Source organism: Vicia villosa, linkage group LG1 (assembly GCF_029867415.1).
Source record: "Vicia villosa cultivar HV-30 ecotype Madison, WI linkage group LG1, Vvil1.0, whole genome shotgun sequence".
Lineage (NCBI taxonomy): Eukaryota > Viridiplantae > Streptophyta > Magnoliopsida > Fabales > Fabaceae > Vicia > Vicia villosa.
The window spans coordinates 90,575,906-90,585,883 of record NC_081180.1 but is presented as its reverse complement, the minus strand read 5'-3'; positions in this window follow the sequence as shown (position 1 = coordinate 90,585,883).

The following is a 9,978-nucleotide window of genomic DNA, read 5'->3' as shown; positions in this document are numbered from 1 at the left end:
TTATATCTAAAGAATTGAATCTAAATATTCTCTTAAAAATAATTTATATTTTTTGAAAATTAAAACTTTTTTTTCAACATTAAAGACTTTATGTTATAGATTAAAAATATTTTTATATTTATCAAAAAAATATTCTTTATAGAATTTTTTTAAAATATTTGAAATTATTTCAAACTTTTCTTTTATAAATAATTAATTAATGTAAACATTTAATAACATGAATATATTCTTTGTTAAAATTAAAATATTTGTATTGTTAAGAGATTTTTTAGATTTTTAATATGAGTTTAAAGATAGTGCACTGACAGTGTAAACTAACTTTACACATATAATTAATCAAAATCCTTACACTTGCCATGTCATATTAGTTTTGTTAAATTAAAATTGTGTTTTAATTGAATACATGGTTGTGATTGGTTGACAGTGTAAAAATATTTTACACTGTCAGTGCATATCCCTTTTTCTCTTTTAATATCCACAACATTATAGTAAAAAAATATTTAAAATGAAATTGTATCAAAAATTATTTAAACTAAATTTTTATTGAAAATATTTTTAAAATTTTTTCATTTTATTTTAGTATAAATATAATACTATAATAATTATTTTTATAAAAACATGAATAAACTGCTCCAATTTTAATACATTTAAAATTTATAAGCACATCATTTAAGTTTGAGGCATGTTATTTTTACACGAATTTTTTTACACCGTATGTCTTACACCGTAGTTTCCAAATTAATTGTAATGGTGGCACATTTTTCAAAGCAAGTAAAAATATTAAAATAAATAAAAAAGTAGATCATACAGTAGGCAAATACGGTGTAGTTGTCATTTATGGTGTAAAGATAGCATTTTTGTTTAAGTTTTTATGAATCTTATGGTAGTTAAAAGCAGGGGACATATATATTTTAGATATTATATATTGGTGTGGCTAAATATGAAATAATAAATTAAATAAATTATATATTAAAAAAATGATAGTTTAAACTGATGGTCAAAAAACGTAAAAATCAAAAAATCAACTGTTTTCAAAAATAGGCGGTCAAAACTGATAAAAACTAAGAAACCTGCAATTTTAAAAATTGACGGTTTAAATGTTTACTTTTTTTCTCAAACAAATGACGTTGTTTTGATAATTTTTTTTAAAAATTAAAACATAAATAAATTTTTTGCAAACTTATTTAGAACAACTTTTTTATTAAAATTAAATTTATTAGACATTGAAATATTTTATTATGATATTTTATATTTTGTACTATTTTATTGTATGTGAGCACTATGTTTAAATCTTGAATTTAAAGAATGAATTTATAAATTATGATATTTTGAAATTCCTAAGCTCTTATGATTTTTTTAGAGATCAAGTCATCTAGTTCGACCGATTTAATAACTATATAATTTTATTATAGAGACTGTTTTATTTAACTGAATTATCTGATTTAATCAGGATTAATCATGCAATTCGACTAGTGACTAAGTGGTTCAACTTTTGTCAATTTGGTGACTGGTTCAATTTTTAAAATACTGGTGGTGAGGTTTGAGAAGAAAAAATGTGAAAATAGAGAAGAAAATTAAAGAAAGAAAAATAGTTTATTTAAATTTTCATTTTTAATTTAAACGGATCTATATATATATATAAAGACGTATCCTATGTGAATGTCATTTTTATGTGAGAACATGAAAATGAATCTAAACCATTAGATTTTAAAATAAATGGTATAGATTATGTGTTTGCCCTGGTTATAAGTTACTCTCTCCATTTTACACTGATTGTCATTTTAGGAAAAAATATTTGTTTCAAGTGTTGTGTTGTTCTCACTTTGTAAAATGATTGTTATATTTTAAAGTGTTATTTAATTATTACTTTGTACGCAACTTTTTATATATTAACAAAGTTAATTTAGTAAAAACTCAATATTTATAATAATATTATTGCATTCTTCAATTTGTGTGCAAAAACTTTAAATGACACTCACTTTAAAACGGATAAAATATATTTAATTATTTTTTTGTGAGAAGAGATGGAGTATATTTGAGAGCAATTAAATATCACAAAATTAATTTTATACATATAGAATCAACAATGAATGTTCTGTATGTTTTTTTTTTTAAATTATTGATTTATAATACTACAACAACTTATTTACATGAATTAAAAAATTTAAATAAATATTGTTATTAAAATTAAATCTTAGATTTAAGTTAAACAAATTTAACTTAATTAACACATATCGTTGAGCTAATCCATCTATTTTGTATGTGTATTTGATTGTGCCACCACGTGGAAATTCATTTTGATTGAATTAATATTTCATAATTGATTTAGGTTTATAATAGAATTGATTTATGTTTTGGTTCATTTTAAGTTTTATATAATATGGGGCATTAAACAATCATTTTGGTCTTTTTGATATAGGTATATTAAAATTATAAATATATTTTTTAAAGTTGATTTTAGACAAAGTAATAATAACTATTATAAATTCACACACATGATTGTAAGGTTTGAATTGAAGTGACAATAATTATTAAGGATTCACAATCGTCGTGTTAGGTTAAAATTGTGATGATAACTTTTCGTTTAAAGATATTATGTATAAAACCCGCGCGTTGCGCGGTTGGCCTATACTATATTATTGTTATTGCACATGAAATTTTAAAATTTATTAAAATTTTAGATTATTGTTTTGTTTGTGGGCTATTTTTTAAATGATTTTATTTGAGTAGTTATTATATATAGTTTTATAAACACATATTTGAAAAAAAATTGAATTTTAAGAATAATATAAATAGTCAATTGATTATGTTTATATGATTTCTCTTTTAATGAATTTGTTTGAATAATTATCATATAGAATGAGTTTATTATAATATTTGAGAATATGTTAAATTTTAAGAAGTAATAAAAAAGATCGATGTAATATAAATAATATAGGAATTACATTAAATTTTATAAGTAAGTTTGTATCTTAAAAATTTAATGAATGAATATTAATATATAAAATAACAGTTTGTTTGATTGACATTTAAACGATTAAAATTTCTATTAATAATAAGTAAGAAATATAAATACAAAATTTCTAATACTCACCGATTATAAGTTTAGGATTAGAATTGATATATAATTATTTGGAGTTTTTAGAAATGTTTTATATTTTATCATAATATTGTAGTCATATTTTTCTTAATTAATTTCATGTATTAATATAAACTCTAATATTTATTATATTTATTTTTATCGAATGTACGTCGGAGGTTGTTTTTAACTCTTGGATGTGACTTCATTCTTATTATAATTTAGTGGAAAATTGTAACTTTCATGTTTGGAGTAATCTACCTCTCACTTGTTTTGAATAATAGAAGTTTTCCGCTTTGTATTCGGTTGGAGTATCCCTTATACTCTTTTCATAATTCCATTGTTTATTAAATTTTTTTTTACCATAACCTTTAGCAAATATTCTTGATATATTAAATGCAATATTATTTATGATAGTGGATACTCATGTCATGTACCTCTTTTGTATCATATTAAATGAAAAAACTCATTAATTTTATATGTTATTTTTGTTATGAATAAAATTTTGTATTTAATATTTGGTCAAACGGTTGTAATACCCAAATAAAGAACTATATTCAGATGATTTAAAACTGAAAAAATTAGTGTAGTCACAATAGAAAATAAAAAATTATGAAACCACAAATCACAGTAAATAATTATATTTTTATTACAATTAATAATTTTAATGCAATTTATTCTTCTGACCTAACATAAAAAAACATAAAAATATATATAAACAAAAATAAATATATTAAATAAATTTAAGGAGTAAAAAAGTGAAAAAGAAAATATTAAAATTTATATATATCTTGTTGTTCTTCTGATCCCACAAACTAATCCACCATGAGGTATCGGGGTATTGTAGATTCAAAAATAAAATTTAAACCTGAAGAAGCTTTAAAAAAATATTATAAGACATAACAAATTCAAAAATAAGATTTAGATCTAAAAAAATACAAAATGAAATTTTAAAAATACATACCTTTTATTCTTTTTACCTAGCATAGAAAAAAACTTAAACAATTTATATAAATAAAATTAAATATTTTAAATCAATGTATAGATTTAAAAAGAAAAAATTAAAATAAATTCTAAAATTTGCATACCTTGATGTCCTTCTAATCCATACACTAAACCACTGTAAGTTATTAAAAAAAATTAAAAATATTATAGATTCAAAATAAGGTTAAAAGAGATATAATTTTTTTCCAAAAATATACACATTTTTATTCTTCGCCTGATGAAAATAAATATAAACAATATAAAAAAAACAAAATTAAATATTTTTAGTCACTAAATAGAGTGAAAAAAGAGAGAATTTAAAGAAAATATCAAAATTTCTATATCTTGCTGTTCTTCTAAATCTTGTACAGAAAAACTACATTTAAACAACATGTTGCTAATTATTAACCCTCTTGCATGCAAAAGGTATGATATGTACCTTGAAATTTAAAGCTATCATTTATGTCAAAATAAATGTAAAAAATTTTTGCTGGTATGACTTCTATGCGTTAGAATTCAGAGTATTAAAATTCATATAATGTTGCAATTAAATTACTCATTACCACTAAAAGAGTTACAATAGAGTGACTCATAATCAAATAATAGATAATAAGTAATTAGAATTAATAGAGTCTTGCAATTAAATTATAACTAAAAGAGTTACAATAGAGTGACTCATAATCAATTAATAATTAAAAATTATTTAAGAACATATGATTTTTTATAGATAGTTTTTATAAATGTTTTGTTCTATTTTTAAAATTATTAAACAAAAAGTAAGAAAATGTATGGAAAGATATTTTTTGACAAAACATATATAAATAAAGATTTTATACTGTAATATCAATTTTTTTAATATATATTCTTTAGACTTTTTTTTTTAAATCATATTATTTTATTATTATTAGCTAAATATTATATTATTATTATTAATAATGGTGATGATTTAATAGTATTATTATATTATTATTATTTATTTATTTATTTATTTTAATATTATTATTAATTATGATATTGAATTGGAGTTTGTGTGAAGAATTAAAAAAAGAGTGATGAAAATTCTAAATTTTAATATGATGCCACATAAGCATTAGAATTCTAATATGCTGCCACATTGGATTTAGGGTTAGGGTTGTGTTCAAGGTTGTCATCATGACAACCTTGGATTTATATTAAGTAGATTGATATTTATCATTTGAGTTAGAATTTACAGATTTTTTTAATGTCTCTTTTAACGGTAATTTTATGTACTAAATTGACTAATAATAAATATATTGACTAATTAAAATTACTTTTTGCATACTGTTTGTTATTTTAGTTCTTTAAAAAATATTTCAAACAATTATCTTTTAAAATTTTCCATCCACAATTTTTGTTCATCCAATTAACTTCCATTAACGAATGTCGGCGTGGAGTGAACAGTTGACAATTTTTTTGACATGTTAGACGCTTTCTTCATTGTCTCATGGTTGATGTTGGAGTAATTTAACCTTAAGGTTAAGGTTATAGGTTGTGGAATCTCCCATTTATAAATGCTTAAATCTAGGGATGGCAACGGATGGGATGCGGGTTTCACACTACCCAAACTCGTACCCGAAATATCGGGTGACACCCAAACCTAAATGTTGTTCGGGTGGCAAAATAACACCCACGCCCAAACCCGAACTCGTAACAAAATACACAAAATACATTTTGCCTACAACATTCCACAATATTATATATATATATATATATATATATATATATATATATATATATATATATATATATATATATATATATATATATATATATAAAAGCGGGTTTGATTTCGGGTTTTGGGTGCTGGTTTCACACTACCCAAACCCACACCCGAAATATTGGGTGGCACCCGAACCCAAACTCAAACTCAGTCAACTCGGGTTTTCACCCTTTAACTCGGGTTCGGGTGGGCCCCGTGGGTTTGGGTCTGCTTATCATCCCTATTAAATTTCCATATTCCTAACCAGTATGGACAGTACTCACACTTGTAATTCTTTTTCAACACTCCCTCTTAAGTGTGAGTTTGTCCATAATGTTCCCCTTTAAGTGAAAGCTCTTTTATCCACATACACTTAAGTCTCCATATTCTTAACCAATATGGACACTACTCACACTTGTAATTCTTTTTCAACACTCCCCCTCAAGTGTGAGTCTATCCCAATATTCTCCCTTAAGTGGAAGCTCTTTTATCCAGATACACTTGTACCTCCGTTCACTTTTTAATGGGAGTCGTCCCATCAATCGAACCAAAGGCTCATGATACCATTTGTTGGGGCAATTCGGGAGGGTAAACATGAGAGAGCATTTATACTTTGGAGAATTTACTTTAGGAGCAACACACTTTGTGAGAGACATGTCACATACTCACACAAAACTTTATGGTAACGAGGGTATGGGTCACCTCTATTATAAATCCAATATTTCCTCCATTCCTAGTCGATATGAGACTTTAGCACTTTCTCACTTGAAATCCAACAATCTCCCCCACAACTGTGAGTCACCCACATCACTAGCCTTGATCCACACTAGAATCCATTTCCACTTTCCCACCGAGTCAACTAGGCTCTTATACCACTTGTTGGAAAAGTCTGGGGAGTGAGGTGTTGAAGCGGTAAAGCGGCAAGCAACAAAAGATTTGGAAATATTTATCCGGGAATTTATCGTGTCCACAGAGATTAGTGCTACTGAACTGCCGTTCGACGGATTCTTAGTTATGAGTTCGGTTTTGAATGAATTTAAATATGAAATGGAAAAGTAAATATCAACACAAAAAGAATAAATTCTTCAAATAAAAGAAACTATCAAGTATTGCATATAATCTACTCTTCACAAACTTAAACTTATCGACCAGTTGCACTCAGTCTACTATACTCCTTAAACCATTCACGTGTTGCCCGTTGTCGGCATTCGTGTCCAAACACCTCCACGAGATCTATTGTATTCTTAGTTGACGATTTCTCCACCAATCAAACATACGGTAGCTTTCCGTGTTAAATTAAAATATTGCTCGATCGACGATCTCTCCACCAATCAAATAACCCGGTAGCATTACAAACCAACACAAAGTGAACATTAACTCTTCATCTATCTCTATAATCAAGAAGCTAATGATCATCTATCCTAATCAAGATTTGTGAGGTCTATCTCTACAACAACACAAACCCCTAACATCAAGATGCAAAACAACCCACCAAACATAACCCAAACATCAAGATGTAAAAAATCAGGAAAAACAACAAGTTTATATTGTAAAGCAACTTTATACAACGCCATGGGCGACAAATATACATGATATCAGAGTATATATATACAAAACCCACAAATGAAACCACAAAGATAAGAAAAGAAGAAAAACCCAAAAATCACATGGTTTGTCGGCTCCGATTGATGAAGGATTCAACCCCGGATCATCCATTTGACAGTTCCAATGTGTTGTCTAGCATCTTTCCACTCAAAAATGGTTGTGATGACTTTGGGAACAAATACCCCAAAGCATGACCCTAAAAAATGTGATTTTTTCCCTATTTAATGAATTTCCAAACCGCCCAGACCGCGCTTAGCGCGGTCAAGCCCGCTTAGCCCGCTCAACAGAAAATTGAAATCTTGTTTTGGCCATATCTTGAGAACCGTAACTCCGATTTGCGCCCGGTTCGAAGCGTTGGAAAGCTTATTTCATGCTCTATCTAACAATGACAAAATATCAACCAAATTGGTGATTTATTATTATTTGGTTTTGAGCTTTATTCTCCGAATGAATTGATTCCGCCGTTCAAAATCGCGCGTTTGAAGCCGTGTCTTCGCCACGTTATTGCTCATGCTCCAAATACGCCTCAATACCTACAAAATGAATAGAAAACTATCAAAAAGTATAAAAGTATATGAAGATACATCTATTCACAAAGTATACGTATTTATACACAAAACGGGGTATTATTCGAACGGTATTAACAAAAAGTATCGATAAGTGCCACTATTTACAAACACAAAATAACTACATTTTGACACTTAACAACTCTCCCCAACTTGAATTTGTTTGTCCTCAAACAAGGCCAAACACTCAAATCTCAAAAGTTAAAATCAAAGAATCAAGAATCAACAAGATTAGGAAAAACGAAACAATTGTACGGTTCAAACAAAAATGTACCAACAAAGTAAATACTTACCACAATCCTACAACGACAACATGAAAAAGAAACGAATCCTAAGTACAAAAATCATACAAAACATTCTAAAACAAAACAAGCTCAATCACGAATCACGCCTAGCAAAAATTCATCGGTAGATGAAAAACACCGAAAGGTGAGGACCTTGACACACACCCGAAAATCTTGCAAACAATAGACAAAATTATGCACTCATCCAAAAACAGTATTGAAAATACAACGACACAAATCACAAGGGCTTTCAAGGTTGTAATGTGGCTCGGTTAACAAACAAGTGGTAAGTCCTAAAGCTAATCGAAACAAAAACTTGCCTAAACCTAAGGGAGTAATTACTTCCACAAAGTTTCAAACAATACAATCACAATTCAACTCTCTTCTTCATCACAAGTTGTCAAACCAAACACAAAACTTATTAGCACAAGTTTATTTCACTACTCTTTTTTGTTATTTTCTTTTTCGAATTTTTTCTTTCTTTTTCTTTTCTTTCTTTTCCACGTATTATTTTTTCTTTCTTTTTCTCTTCACAACCTCATACCAACAACAACATAAGCAGGTAAACATCCTCTCCCCATCTTGAATACAACCATAACATAAATGAATACTCCCTACTTTCTAAGGCAAGGTAAAAATTCAAAGTATAAATCATATTTGATGGTTTAAGAAAGCAAAGAATCAACATCCATACACAAATGAAAACCAAACGCTCATAGACAAGAATTAAGAAAAAACAATATGGGTATTGACAAAAAGGCTCAAAGGGGGTTACTAATGGTCACACACTCACAAGGTGAATTGATATTTGGCTATGATAGTTGCGCTCAAAATCAAACAAGTGCCTTGATCACTTTCGTGCATTCACAAAATCAATACAAACGACAGATTAAACATAATAATATCCAGTTAAAACAAGAAATTCCGGTCACTCGCATATATAAACAATGGAAAGCCACCTCACATTTATGGTAAAAATGGAAAACTAATTGTGATTCAAGTCATGAGCAAGTTATGCAAAAAGAATGAATAATATGAAAATTGTACAAATGAAAAGTCTCATAAACATGCTATGCTATAGAAAGCGATAAACGAGTACCTTGCTATGTACAAATTCGAACAATCATTACCGCACAATTGGCATGTTGAATCAATCAAAATTGGAGAATTACCAAATGCGATTCCAAGTAATCGGGCCAAAATTTGAGTCTAAACAACAACAAAAGAATTAAAACATATTACTAATAATTACTACTCTATAAGGCCTTGGTGGAAGTGGAAAAAGGCGAGCCGAGTGAACCATTAAAAAGAGTTCACTGGACAAAACTCCCACGCCGCGCTAAGCGCGGTGAGCACGCTAAGCGCGCTATACCAGAAAAACCAGAAAACCAGAATTTCCAATGCAGCCTCCACTTACCACCTACACTACTCATTTACAGAAAAACAGAAAAATAAAAGCGTTGGGGTGCCTCCCAACAAGCGCTTGTTTTACGTCGTTAGCTCGACGCCTTTTATTGTCTCGCGAATGGCAAGTGACTTCCTCGCAACACGTCAATGCTTTCGCCTCAAACGCAACATAAAGAAAGCGACCTGACCAAACACTTAACAAACGAATCAAAAGCAAAAGTATATACAAGTATGTGTAAAAACACAAATATACATAAAACACAATATTTACAAAATCCTTAATTGGCTAAACAAATTGAAAAGTGAAGATTTAGAATTTACGAACTATCCGAG